Below are 12,599 nucleotides of genomic sequence, written 5' to 3'. Positions count from 1 at the left end.
ATGAGCCCAGTGCCGGAGCCATGCATGGCTCACCGGGTTTTAAGAGGGGCCCGGCTTGCCAGAAGCCGCGGCCGAAGAGAGATCTACATGACTCCTGTTTGAAGTGCCTCAGGGAATCACACTTGACAGATAAGTGCCCCATTTGCAAGGCTTTTAAGCCGGGAACACAAAGGTGCGGGACTTTCACTTACCCCTCCACCTTGGGCGCGGAGTGATGTTCAAGCGGCGGGCAGAAGCGCCTCCTCGGCACCGGACCCCGCCGGTACCGCCAAGGCCTTTCGGCACCGACCGATCGCCGGCACCGATGTCGACTCGGCACCGCTCCCTTCTTCCGAGGTCGAGAGAGTCTACGATTCCTGCTGGTGCCTGGCGGCTCCCCGGCACGCGCCGCGGTTGAGCCCCCTGCTCCCGCTACTTCCGTGCCACCTGCATCGCAGCCAGAGAGCTCGCCTAAGTTGCGTATCCGGCACCGTCACCTGCAGAGGCACCGATGACTTCGGCTCCGTCGATTCCAGTCCCCCAGGACCATGGAATCCGGTGCCTGGCAGCTCCCCGGCTCGCGCCGTGGTAGAGCTTACTGCTCCTGCTGCTTCTGTGCCAGCTGCACCACAGCTAGACAGCTCGTCTAAGATGGCTCGCCCGGCACCGACGACGTCGGCACCGTCGATCCCGGTCCCACGAGGGCCGTAGGATCCGGTGCCTGACGGCTCCCCGGCGCGCGCCGTGGTTGAGCTACTGCTCCTGCTGCTTCCGTGCCAGCGGCACCGCAGCCAGAGAGCTCGTCTAAGTCGGATCGCCCGGCGCCGACACCTGCTACGGCACCGATGACGTCGTCACCGTCGATCCCGGTCCCACAAGGGCCGTAGAATCCGGTGCCTGACGGCTCCCCGGCACGCGCCGTGGTTGAGCGTATTGCTCCTGCTGCTTCCGTGCCAGCGGCACCGCAGCCAGAGAGCTCGTCTAAGTCGGATCGCCCGGCGCCGACACCTGCTACGGCACCGATGACGTCGTCACCGTCGATCCCGGTCCCACAAGGGCCGTAGAATCCGGTGCCTGACGGCTCCCCGGCACGCGCCGTGGTTGAGCGTATTGCTCCTGCTGCTTCCGTGCCAGCGGCACCGCAGCCAGAGAGCTCGTCTAAGTCGGATCGCCCGGCGCCGACACCTGTTACGGCACCGATGACGTCGTCACCGTCGATCCCGGTCCCACAAGGGCTGTAGAATCCGGTGCCTGACGGCTCCCCGGCACGCGCCGTGGTTGAGCGTATTGCTCCTGCTGCTTCCGTGCCAGCGGCACCGCAGCCAGAGGGCTCGTCTATGTCGGATCGCCCGGCACCGACACCTGCTGCGGCACCGATGACGTCGGCACCGTCGATCCCCGGTCCCGCAAGGGCCGTAGGATCCGGTGCCTGGCGGCTCCCCGGCACGCGCCATGGTCGAGCTAAGGCTCCGGCTGCTTCCGTGCCAACGGCACCGCAGCCAGAGGGCTAGTCTAAATCGGAGCGCCCGGCACCGACACCTGCTGCGGCACCGATGACGTCGGCACCGTCGATCCCGGTCCCGTAAGGGCCGTAGAATCCGGTGCCTGACGGCTCCCCGGCACGCGCCGTGGTTGAGCTCCTGCTCCGGCTGCTTCCATGCCAACCGAAGCCTCTGAGGCACCGACAACATCGGCACCGTCGATTCCAGTCCCACAAGGGCTATCGAATCCGGTGCCCGACGGCTCCCCGGCACGCGCCGTGGTTGAGCGTATTACTCCCGCTGCTTCAGTGCTGACGGCACCGCAGCCAGACAGCTTATCTAACTCGGTTCGCCCGGCACCGACACCTACCGAAGCTCTGACGACCTCGGTACCGTGGATCCCGGCCCCACGAGGGCCGTCGAATCCGGTGCCTGACAGCTCCCCAGTACGCACTGTGGTTGAGCCTGCTGTTCCCTGCACGCCGGAGATGTTACCAACGGCGAGGGCTCTCAGTGCCATGACAGAGTCAGTGCTGCCTGACCCGGGCACCGCCGGTACGGGTAATACAGTCTCTTCAAGGGACTGTCCCCTGTCAGTATAGCAAAGCGGCACCGTTCATGATCACGGTCCCGCAGACACTCCAAGTCCTGTCGGCACGCCGGACACCACTGGCAGTCCCGGTGCTGTTTTCCTCGGTACTGGTCACACTCGCTGCACCGGTCGGTATCCCGTTCGCCGACCCGCTATCGGCACCGTTCCGACATCTGGCACCGGGGCAGGTACCTTGACTCCTGTAGCTCTTCTCCGAGCCTCGAGATCTCGGTCGACCTCCCGACACCGTTCTGGTTGCGGGTCTGGATCTCGTTCCAGGTACCGATACGCCTCCCGATGCCGGTCCCCGGTGCCGAGTTGGGCAAGGTCCGAGTGAGTCAGAGACTCGGCCCGTGCCTTCTTTTAGTACCTCCATGGCCGTCCGGACGCGCATCCGTGTCATCCCATATGCGCAGATTTTATGCTCAGGACCACGATCCTGATATGATGGCCAGCGGGCGCCAGCCCCGGCGCAGAAAGAGCCTTGGCGAATGCAAGGTGTACTCTGCAGGGGCCCTGCAGCTCTGGGTAGCAAAGCAACAAGCCTTGCTTAGCTGTGATAATTATAGCCCCTGGGTGAAGGAGTTTCTCCCTCAAACCTCCCACCTGGAGTTCGCTGCTGTCTTGGGGGACGGGGGAAAGAATTTACCCCTTGTTGGTAAAGGCATCTTCGCGGCAGAGACAGCCCCAGACTGCGAAGCCTGCTGGACAATAGGGTCCTAATGCGTCTTAGCATGTATACGCCGGCGACCAAACGTAGGCCTTTATGGCCCCAGCTGCCATACTCTGTGCCTAGCCAGAGACAGAACTCTGGAAAACGGCAAGGCCAAGGTGGTCGCAGACAAACGTCAGGCCCCCTAAAAAGCCAAAGTCAAGGTCCCTCGCAATTACCACTGGGACCAAAGACGGACCTTCCAAGGTTCGCCGGAGGGCGGCGTACCAGTCGCAGGACGGGATCCCGATCCCGCTTTCTCCTGGCATGGCCCCAGTTACTTTTAGATCGCTGGGCCCTGCGCACGATGGAGCATAGGTATCACCTTTAAATTGCTCCAGCCCTGTCCCCCTTCAGCGGACGAAAGGGGCTAGGGGTTTTACTCCCGTTATGCCCTAGTCCCCCACTCGAACAGGTCTCAGACCTCCCTGGTTCTGCATGGACTCAACCGGTTTGGGATAAGGTTGAAGTTCTGCAGGGTATCCCTGGGAACCATTATTCCATCCTTGCCTCCTGGGGGCTACTGTGCCGCCCTGGATAGGAAGGACGCGTACTTTCGCAATGCCATCTTCCCTCCGCACGGGAGATGCCTCCGCTTTATAGCCAGCAGTGAATACTCCCGGTTTACGGCCATAGTCGCCGCCTACCGTCGCTGATGTCGGATATGCGTTTTTCCGTATTGGGACGATTCGCTTATCCGAGGAGACTCTGAGACACAAACCACTCAGCGCGTGGGCATCGTCACGGTCTTATTCACAGGTCAAGGCCTGATGATTACTATAGAGCAATCCACTCTGGTTCCCACGCAGAGGTTGGGCTTCCTAGGGGCTATCTTGGTCTCCTACCTAGCCGGAGCCTGCTTATCACAACTGCGGTTTTAGGCGATGGCAACAATCATCTGAGGTCTGAAGGCTTTCCCAACGACCTCAGCTCGTTCTTGTCTCAGTCTCCTGGGTCCATGGTTGCCCGCAAGTTTGTAACCAAACACGCCAAGCTCCGCCTCCGTCCTCTCCAAGTCCGGCCCACCTCGGCGTACCGCTTGGACAGGGAGCCAATGGTCATGGTAGTCACCGTTCCCTCGAACGCCTTAGGCTCCCTAGAGTGGTGACTAACTCCCTCCTTGGTGTGGACAGGGATGCGGTTTTATCCGCCCCAGCCCTCACTGGCCTGACGGCGGACGCATCATCTCTCTGCTCGAGTGCTCATGGTCACCTCCGAGCTTAAGGCCTTCGGTCTTCTAGGGAGCTGGCATTCCTCATTAATGCCCCAAAAATGAGAGTAGTCCGCCTGGCATGCCAGGGGTTCCAGCGGCAGCTGCGAGGCCGTTGTATCTCGGTGTTTACAGCCAACACAATGGCCAGGTGCTTCATAAGCATTCAGGGGGGACATAGTCCTCCCCCCTTTTTTGTCAGGAGGCCATCCATTTCCGGGTCTTTTGCATGGCCCACTCGATGGAGCTGGCGACGTCCTTTCTCCCAGGCATTCGGAACGTCTTAACTCTTTGACTCAGCATGTCTTTCATGTCTTACGAGTCATCACTCTGCCCCATGTGAGGCGTCCCGCTTTCCGGAAGTGGAGATGGTTCCTCACACAGACCTATTCGCTCACCGCGAGAGCAGGAAATGCCAGGTGTTCTGCTCCTTCCAAGGTCTCTCCTCGGAATCGATCTTGGACGCATTCCTGATGCCGTGGAACGGCCAACTGCATTATGCCTTCCCACTGTTCCCACTGGTTCGTTAGGTCCTGCTTAAACTCCGCAGGGGCAGAGTGCGCATCATCATGATCACTCCAGAGTGGTCCAGGCAGCACTGGCATAGAACGTTGCTCGGCCTGTCAGCCCAGACCCCATCACTCAGGGCAATGACAGGCTTCGTCACTCGGACCTGCAGCCTCTTCGCCTCACGGTGGCTCCTGCGTACCTGAGTCAGGGTGACAGGCAGCCTTCCACCTGGTCAACGTACCGGGCCAGGTGGAAGCGTTTCCTTTACAGCTGCAGTACACTCGATCTTGCTCCTGCTGAGGTCTCGATCCCTCTATTTGGCCTGCCTCTGGCCTTCAGCGGCAGGATCTGGCGGTATCATCGCTGAGGATACTCTCAGCAGCCATCCCTACCTTCCAGCAGGCTAAAATGGACGTTCAGTGTCCCACGCTCTATGGGTTCGAGGTCCCTCAAGGGCTTGGAGCGCTTGCACCCTCGGGTGTGCCGCCCAGCCCCGCCCTGGGACCTCAACCTAGTCTTGGCCAGACGAGTCTCTGAGATCAGAGCTCTTACGAAGGTTCCGCAAAGACAAGGTGCAGTTATGACCGCACCCGGCTTTCCTCCCTAAGGTGTTTTGGCCTTTCATGTTACCCACAGCTCAACGCAATGGGCATAACCGTTGCACTCCTTGAACATCTGTGGAGTGCTCGCATTATATTGTGCTGACAGAATCATTTCCTAAGGTGCCCCAGCTCTGCCCCGGTAGCGGGCCAAAGAGAGGGCTTGCTTGTTTTCCTCTCAGAGGATCTCATCTGGGGTGATGGCGGACATCCCCACTTGTTATGATTTGGCTCATATTTCCCCAAGCCACATCACCGTGCATTCTACCAGGGCTCAGGCTTCATCTGCCGCCTTGCTGGCTCGTGTTTCTACCCACGAGATCTGTCGCGAAGCTCCATTGGTCCTCGGTCCATACCTTTGCTTCGCAGTATGCCCTGGTTCAGCAGTCAAGAGAGGCTGTAGCCTCTGGCTCAGCAGTTTTATTCTGCCACATTTCACTCCGACCCCACCGCCTTTGTAAGGCTTGGGATTCACCTAACTGGAATGGATATGAGCAATGACTCGAAGAAGAAAAGACGGTTACTCACCTTTGTAACTGTTGTTCTTCGAGATGTGTTGCTCATATCCATTCCGCACCCGCCCTCCTTCCCCACTGTCGGAGTAGCCGGCAAGAAGGAACTGAGGAGCGGGTGGGCCGGCAGGAGTATATATGGAGCACCATGGTGGCGCCACTCTAGGGGGCGACCTGCCGGCCCACTGAGTTGCTAGGGTAAAAGTTTTCCGACGAATGTGCACGCGCGGCGCGTACACCTAACTGGAATGGATATGAGCAACACATCTCGAAGAACAACAGTTACAAAGGTGAGTAACCGTCTTTTCAGAGCAGGGAGAAGAGGGGGAGGGTGTAGAGGACGGCGACAGTGAGGCTACTGTCGTGGAGGGAGACACCCCGGAGTCCCAGTACACATGCAGCCAGGAGCTCTTCTCAAGCCCGGAGGAGGCTAGCCAATCACAGCAGCTGGAAGTTGATGTTGAGGAAGAAGCTGAGGATCGTGCTCGGGGTAAGTAGATGTTTATGTTTTGGGAGAGGAGGGTTTTGGTTATGGCTGCCTGCATGCATGCCTAAACGTGGAATAGCCCATTGATTTGCTCTATCACGTCTCTGTAATCTGCCTCGGTAATCTCTTGAAATGTTGCTGCAAGTGCATTTGCAATTTGCTTTCTCAAATTGATCGGAGGAGCCACCGTGGTCCCTGTCCTGGTCAGGCTAACTCGTCCGATCCACTGTGCAGCGAGGGGTGGGGGGACCATGGCTGCACACAGGCAAGCTGCATAGGGGCCAGGGCGGTATCCACATTCCTGTAGAAGACCCTCCCTCTTTTCCCAGGTAACACGCATCAGTGATATGTCCGGCAGTAGGAAACCCTGTTGAGAGTTTAGGGATAATTGAGTGCAGGGCGCTAGTTCGCGTTTCCCCAGCCCATGGCGCTCTGTTTTTAACCCCTCCCTCCCAGCACGTAGGCAGCCACGCGGTGCGCTCCTGTGTTCCCCACCCCCCCCTCCAAGCAGGCATCCAGCACCGCGGTGTGCTCCGGTGTTCCCCACCCCCCCTCCAAGCAGGCATCCAGCACCGCGGTGCACTCCGGTGTTCCCCACCCCCCCCCCCTCCAAGCAATCATCCAGCACCGCGTTGCTCCCCCCCCCCCCAACAGCAGGACAGCGTGAACGCGGACCATAGACCACCCCCCCCCCCGCAAGCAGCTAGCTCACCACCTTCCTGTTCACTACTGTCCCCTCTTCAGGACACCAGCTACCTCCTGTACCCATTGCTGATAAACCCCAGTGACCCACTGGTCAATTCCCACTCCCAAGGGGAAATTGGGGCAAAACCACTCACCCCATTGCTCGCCATGACTTAACTTGCCTGCCCTCTCTGTGTTATGTGAGGTATGTGAGAAGGATGCTACCAAAAGTCTAAAAAGTCCTTCACCAAGTGATAATAAACAATGTAGCCTCTGTGTATTACATGTTTCTATCTCTCTTTTGTCTAGTGACCTTGACTACTGCAGCCGGATCACCGGCCTCACATAGGTTGCAGAACTTGAGACGGAATCCTAGAAAATCAAAAGAGGAATTGATGAAATCTGTTATGAGCCACTACAACAGAGAAAGTAGGAAGACAGAGGAATGGAGAGAGAAGACCTATGAATGGAGAAAGAGTGTACATGAATGGAGAAAGAGTGTACATGAATGGAGGCAAACAGAAAAGCAGGAGAAAGGAATTGTCTTCCAAAAAAACCACAAAGCAGATGATAAGCCTCCTGGCTCGCCAAACTGAGTCTTTCGAGTCTATTGTAGCCATGCAGACAAATATGTACCGTGGTAACCCACAGCCCTCCCAAAGCCCTCTTCCTTGTTCCCCAGTATTTCCACAAAACAACTTTCTCCAGCAGCCAGTTCCTTATTATCCCCAGCTACCCCCAACACCTGTAAGATCACCTACCAGCCCTGAGAACTATAATTGTTACCCTGTTCACTCCACCCCCATTATTCTGCAGCATAGTAACCCTGAATTGCAGCAGACATTGAATAGTGATCAAAATAGGACATATTAAAACCTGAGAATCTACAGTCCACGACCCCAACCCCCTTGCCTGTTATGTACTGTATGTTGAATAAAGTTCTTTTTTTCTATTTCACTACGTTATATTGTTGCTGGAAGTGGTAAATATTATACACCAAGGTAAAGCAAAGCACATCAAATGCATCAAACATTACTGTTGGCTCTCAGCATCAAATTGCTCCCTTAAAGCATCCCTAATCCTGGAAGCCCTTTCCTGGGCCTCCCTATTAGCCCTACTCTCTGGCTGAGCAAACTCACCCTCTAGGCGTCGAACCTCGGAGGTCCATTCCTCACTGAATCTTTCACCCTTCTGTTCACAAATATTATGGAGGGTACAGCACGCGGATATAACAGCGGTGATGCTGCTTTCCACCAAATCTAGCTTCCCATAAAGACAGCGCCAGCGTGCTTTCAAACTGCCAAAGGCACACTCCACAGTCATTCTGCACCGGCTCAGCCTGTAGTTGAACTGGTCCTTGCTCCTGTCAAGCTTCCCTGTATATGGTTTCATGAGCCAGGGCATTAAGGGGTAAGCGGGGTCTCCAAGGATCACAGTGGGCATTTCGACGTCCCCTACTGTTATCTTGTGGTCTGGGAAAAAAGTCCCGGCCCTCAGCCTCCTGAACAGGGAACTGTTCCTAAAGATGCGTGCATCGTGCACCTTTCCAGGCCATCCTGAGTAAATGTCAGTGAAACGCCCACGGTGATCCACAAGCGCTTGCAGAACCACAGAGAAATAGCCCTTGCGATTAACGTACTCTGATGCCAGGTGGGGTGGTGACAGAATAGGAATATGCGTCCCATCTATTGCACCTCCACAGTTAGGGAACCCCATTTCTGCAAAGCCATCCACAATGTCCTGCACGTTCCCAAGAGTCACGGTTCTTCTTAGCAGGGTGCGATTAATGGCTGTGCAAACTTGCATCAGCACCATTCCAACGGTAGACTTTCCCACTCCAAACTGGTTCGCCACCGATCTGAAGCAGTCTGGAGTTGCCAGCTTCCAGATTGCAATAGCCACCCGCTTCTCCACTGGCAGGGCAGCTCTCAATCTCGTGTCCCTGCGCCGCAGGGCAGGGGCGAGCTCAGCACACAGTCCCATGAAAGTGGTTTTTCTCATCCGAAAGTTCTGCAGCCACTGCTCGTCATCCCAGGATTGCAGGACGATTTGATCCCACACTGAGTGCTGGTTTCCTGAGCCCAAACGCGCCGGTCCACGGAGCTGAGCACGTCTGTTACTGCTACAAACAATTTACTGTCTTCACAGTGAGGCGATTCAATATCATCGTCTGACTCCTCACTGTCACTGGCACTCTCACTGTCACTGGCACTCTCACTGTCATTTTGCAGCTGAAGGAATAGCTCCACTGCCAAGCACGATGTGCTGGCAACATCCATCAATAAGGTCGTCAGCTGCTCAGGATCCATTTATAACAAAAATCGCAGAAAAAGCGCTGTACAATCACAATGCCGCCAAACTGCTCGGAATGTGTAGCAAAGCACCACGGGGCGTTGGAACAGGAAGCGGAAAGACTATCACACTTCCTTCCCCTTCCCACAAGCCACAGCGCCGAAATGGGACGAGGTGCTCTGTGGGATAGCTGCCCACAATGCACCACTCCCAACAGCGCTGCAAGTGCTGTTAAATGTGGCCACACTGCAGCGCTGGTTGCTGTAAGTGTGACCACTCTGCAGCGCTGGCCCTATACAGCTGTACTAACATAGCTGTAACTACCAGCGCTGCAAAACCGTAAGTGTAGACATACCCTCAGGCAAGGATCTGCTCCCAAGTCCAAAGCCTGTTTCTTTTGTCTTTAGGTGAAAGAGAGAAAGATGGATAGGGAGGGACCACCTTGGAGTGTTTTTGCCCCTCACTTTTACAGTCCCCCTTTTCCTGAGGGTTACCCCTAGATAAAGTTTGTCTCTGTCCTCACAACATGAATAAAGAGAGTCTCAGGGGGAAAGAGGTTTCAAGCAGTTTGCTAAGATCAGATCTGTTTGTTCCTGCCATCCTCCCCTGCCAAAGAATGGCCACTTGTTAGGCGATTGCCCATCAACTTTCCTGACACCTGGCCAGAGGCGTCAGCTAGTCCTTTGAGAAACTGGTTTACCCAGACTTGTCTGGTAAATACATTTCAGACCTAATTTCAGCTTATGTTTATAACTTTTACTACATACATTTCATGACATTATTGACCAGTTAGTTTTCTGATATGTCACAAGGCATATTTTATACCAAGATTATTACAATAGTGTGTAGAGCAGGAGTAGGCAACCTCTGGCACACAGTTCACCAGGGTAAGCACCCTGGTGGGCCGGGCCAGTTTGTTTACCTGCCACATCCACACGTTCGGCCGATCGCGCCTCCCACTGGCCGCGGTTCGCCACTCCAGGCCAATGGGGCGGTGGGAAGCAGTGGCCAGCACACCCCTCTGCGCGCTCCCCTTCCCGCAGCCCTCATTGGCCTGGAGCAGCGAACCGCGGCCAGTAAACAAACTGGCCCGGTCTGCCAGGGTGCTTACCCTGGCGAGCCATGTGCCAGAGATTGCTGGCCCTTGGTGTAGAGTGAAACCCTAGGTATGCATGCCAGTCTGAGGGACAGAAATGTTCAAGAGCTTTAGGAGTTCAGGAACTGCTGAGCCAAATCTTAATTTTTGTATGATTACAATCTCCCTGTCCCTATTGTGTGTACGTCTATGGCACTTCCTAAAAGCTGATGAGATGATGTGCCCTCTGGTCAGCAGAGAGCCTTCCTGCAGGCTAAATGGGGGCTTGTGGCATAGTAGTGAAATGAAAGCTCTCTTTGCTACTAGTCTCAGGGAAAAGAAATAGCAAAGTCCGCTTTCAAAAAGCCAGGCAGCCTTTCCCCACACACAACCTTTCAGCTTCAAAGCTCAATGCACAAACTGCAAGAGGGAAACAAACCCTGTGTGCCCACGGATTTAAGAGTCAGAAGTACTAGCAGTTAGAAGTAAAATCTCAGGATTTTATTTTGTTATTCTGACTTCTGAATGCTAGTGGGTAGCCACACTGTCTGCATGATGCACCAACATTAATCCTAAACGCATGCTCACTTGAAAGACACAGTGTCACGTAAATGTGATTTCCATTACACTGTCTACATTTATAAAGCCACTGAGTAACATTTTAAAAAGCGTTATATTGCAGTAGTTAATCACAATTGGAATCCACCTAACAATTTACATAAACTGATAAGTTTTAATTGAGCAACAGTCATTGTTCTACACACTGAAGTACACAGTTACAGGAGCATAGAGAAATCTGAATAGCATCAGCCTTAATCTAGTCCAGTTTTTCTCTCTTCCATAAGCACCATCACAATAAAATATAAATTGGACTTGATCACAAGTATTTTGAAGTAAAGACTGTATAGAACTGGAACTGATGCACTGTGAATTTCTGTACTGGATGCAGGTCCTCGCCCACATGTCCCAGGAGATTTACAAAATAAAATGCTGACCACGCTGAATGGCCTATGGAATCAGTTTTGATAATGTCCCTAGAAGACACCTGCATTAGACCAGATGCTGCTATCCTTTTCCGAATGCTAGAGTGAAAGTCCCGAGGCCTTCTGGTGAAAGCAGAAGAATTCTGCTTCTGTAACATGTCCAGCTTTGCATAACTTTGCACAAAATGCCATGTTCATTTCCTACTGAATTATAGTGCAATAGTAATTCCCCAGAGCAAAACATTTAGTTGAATTTCAATTCATCCACAATATGAGTCAAATCTTTTACTCAGTTTACTGTGGAAGTTTTGCACGCTGCTCTGTTTCTCTTTTACTGCTGCTACAAGTATCCTATCACACTTCACTGAGCCTCAGTAAGCGTGAGCTCAGAAGTAGCTTGTAAATGCATTTCATTTTAGAAACGGACTCCATAAAACACTGCCTCAGGTACCTTTCTCACAAGGAGGGCTGCACCACTTCCATAGTTCTGCGTTTGGCAATCACATTATAATCACAATTTCCTTTGTCAGATCTGAGCTTAAGGCTTTTTGTTTAGGAAAATGAAATATTCAGATAGCTTCACTCTGAGATTTCATTGAAACTTCACAGTGAAATCAGATATGCAATTCATAAAGTCTCAGCATATTTTGACAGATTATATAGACAATAAAACAGCCCTACAAAACAGCACCTGAAATATCTGTTTTCAAACCTGTTGCACAATTAAAGGATATAGCAACATTCAAAATATTATCCAGATCAAATTCCTAGCCACATGCTTACTTTGATGATGAGTGGAGTACAGAATATGTAATGCCGTGAACTTCATTGCAACACTAAGACTGACATGTTAACAGTGTAAATCAGGAAATGTAGACTTAATCTTCTCACAGCAACCCCAACTCTGCTGCTTTGTGCATATACAATAGGGTTTTTCAATACATTATCACATTGGGCCATATGCCTCTTCATTTGGCAGAGAAATAAAATATAAATGGAAGTAAACTCCACCTAAGACTGTTAAAACTGCATTCTTCTCTGCCTATCAGTTCATATAAAGCATTTGGTATTGCTGCATGTATTACATAAGCCTTAACTCTTAATTTTCTGACTTGCACTAAACAATTTCTCTTGGCTGAGACCACTTAATCCAGGGTTCACTCAGGACATTTAATATGGAATCATTCCTTCTTACAGCAGGACACCTGAGGCATCAGAGCATGGACTCTCGCTGACCCAGTACACCAAGATATTAAGTCACTTGCCCAAAATTGCACCTTATTCAGAGGAGGAGATCTGTCTTGTAGAGTTATAAGAACATCACATTCAGAACTACGCAGCTATTTAAATCCCATTCTGACTTTCCTCTTGAGCAATCACATACGTAGCAACAATGTTGAATCCGAGAGGGAAAAAACCAACAGATGCAGTCAACAATTCTGCTTGGGGTGGAGGAGGGAGAAAAATGGTGAGCATCGCCTCC

The 12,599-nt window shown here is 53.2% G+C and overlaps 1 protein-coding gene across 1 annotated transcript in view; it reads right to left on the bottom strand.

Annotated features, from left to right (window-relative positions):
- The window catches only part of USP3 (ubiquitin specific peptidase 3), a 66,956-nt gene that overhangs the window by 31,668 nt on the left and 22,689 nt on the right, over nt 1–12,599 (bottom strand). The window lies entirely within an intron of this gene.

The sequence above is a fragment of the Gopherus evgoodei genome, chromosome 10 (assembly GCF_007399415.2).
Source record: "Gopherus evgoodei ecotype Sinaloan lineage chromosome 10, rGopEvg1_v1.p, whole genome shotgun sequence".
Taxonomy (NCBI): Eukaryota; Metazoa; Chordata; order Testudines; family Testudinidae; genus Gopherus; species Gopherus evgoodei.
This window is presented reverse-complemented; position numbering and strand designations above follow the sequence as displayed.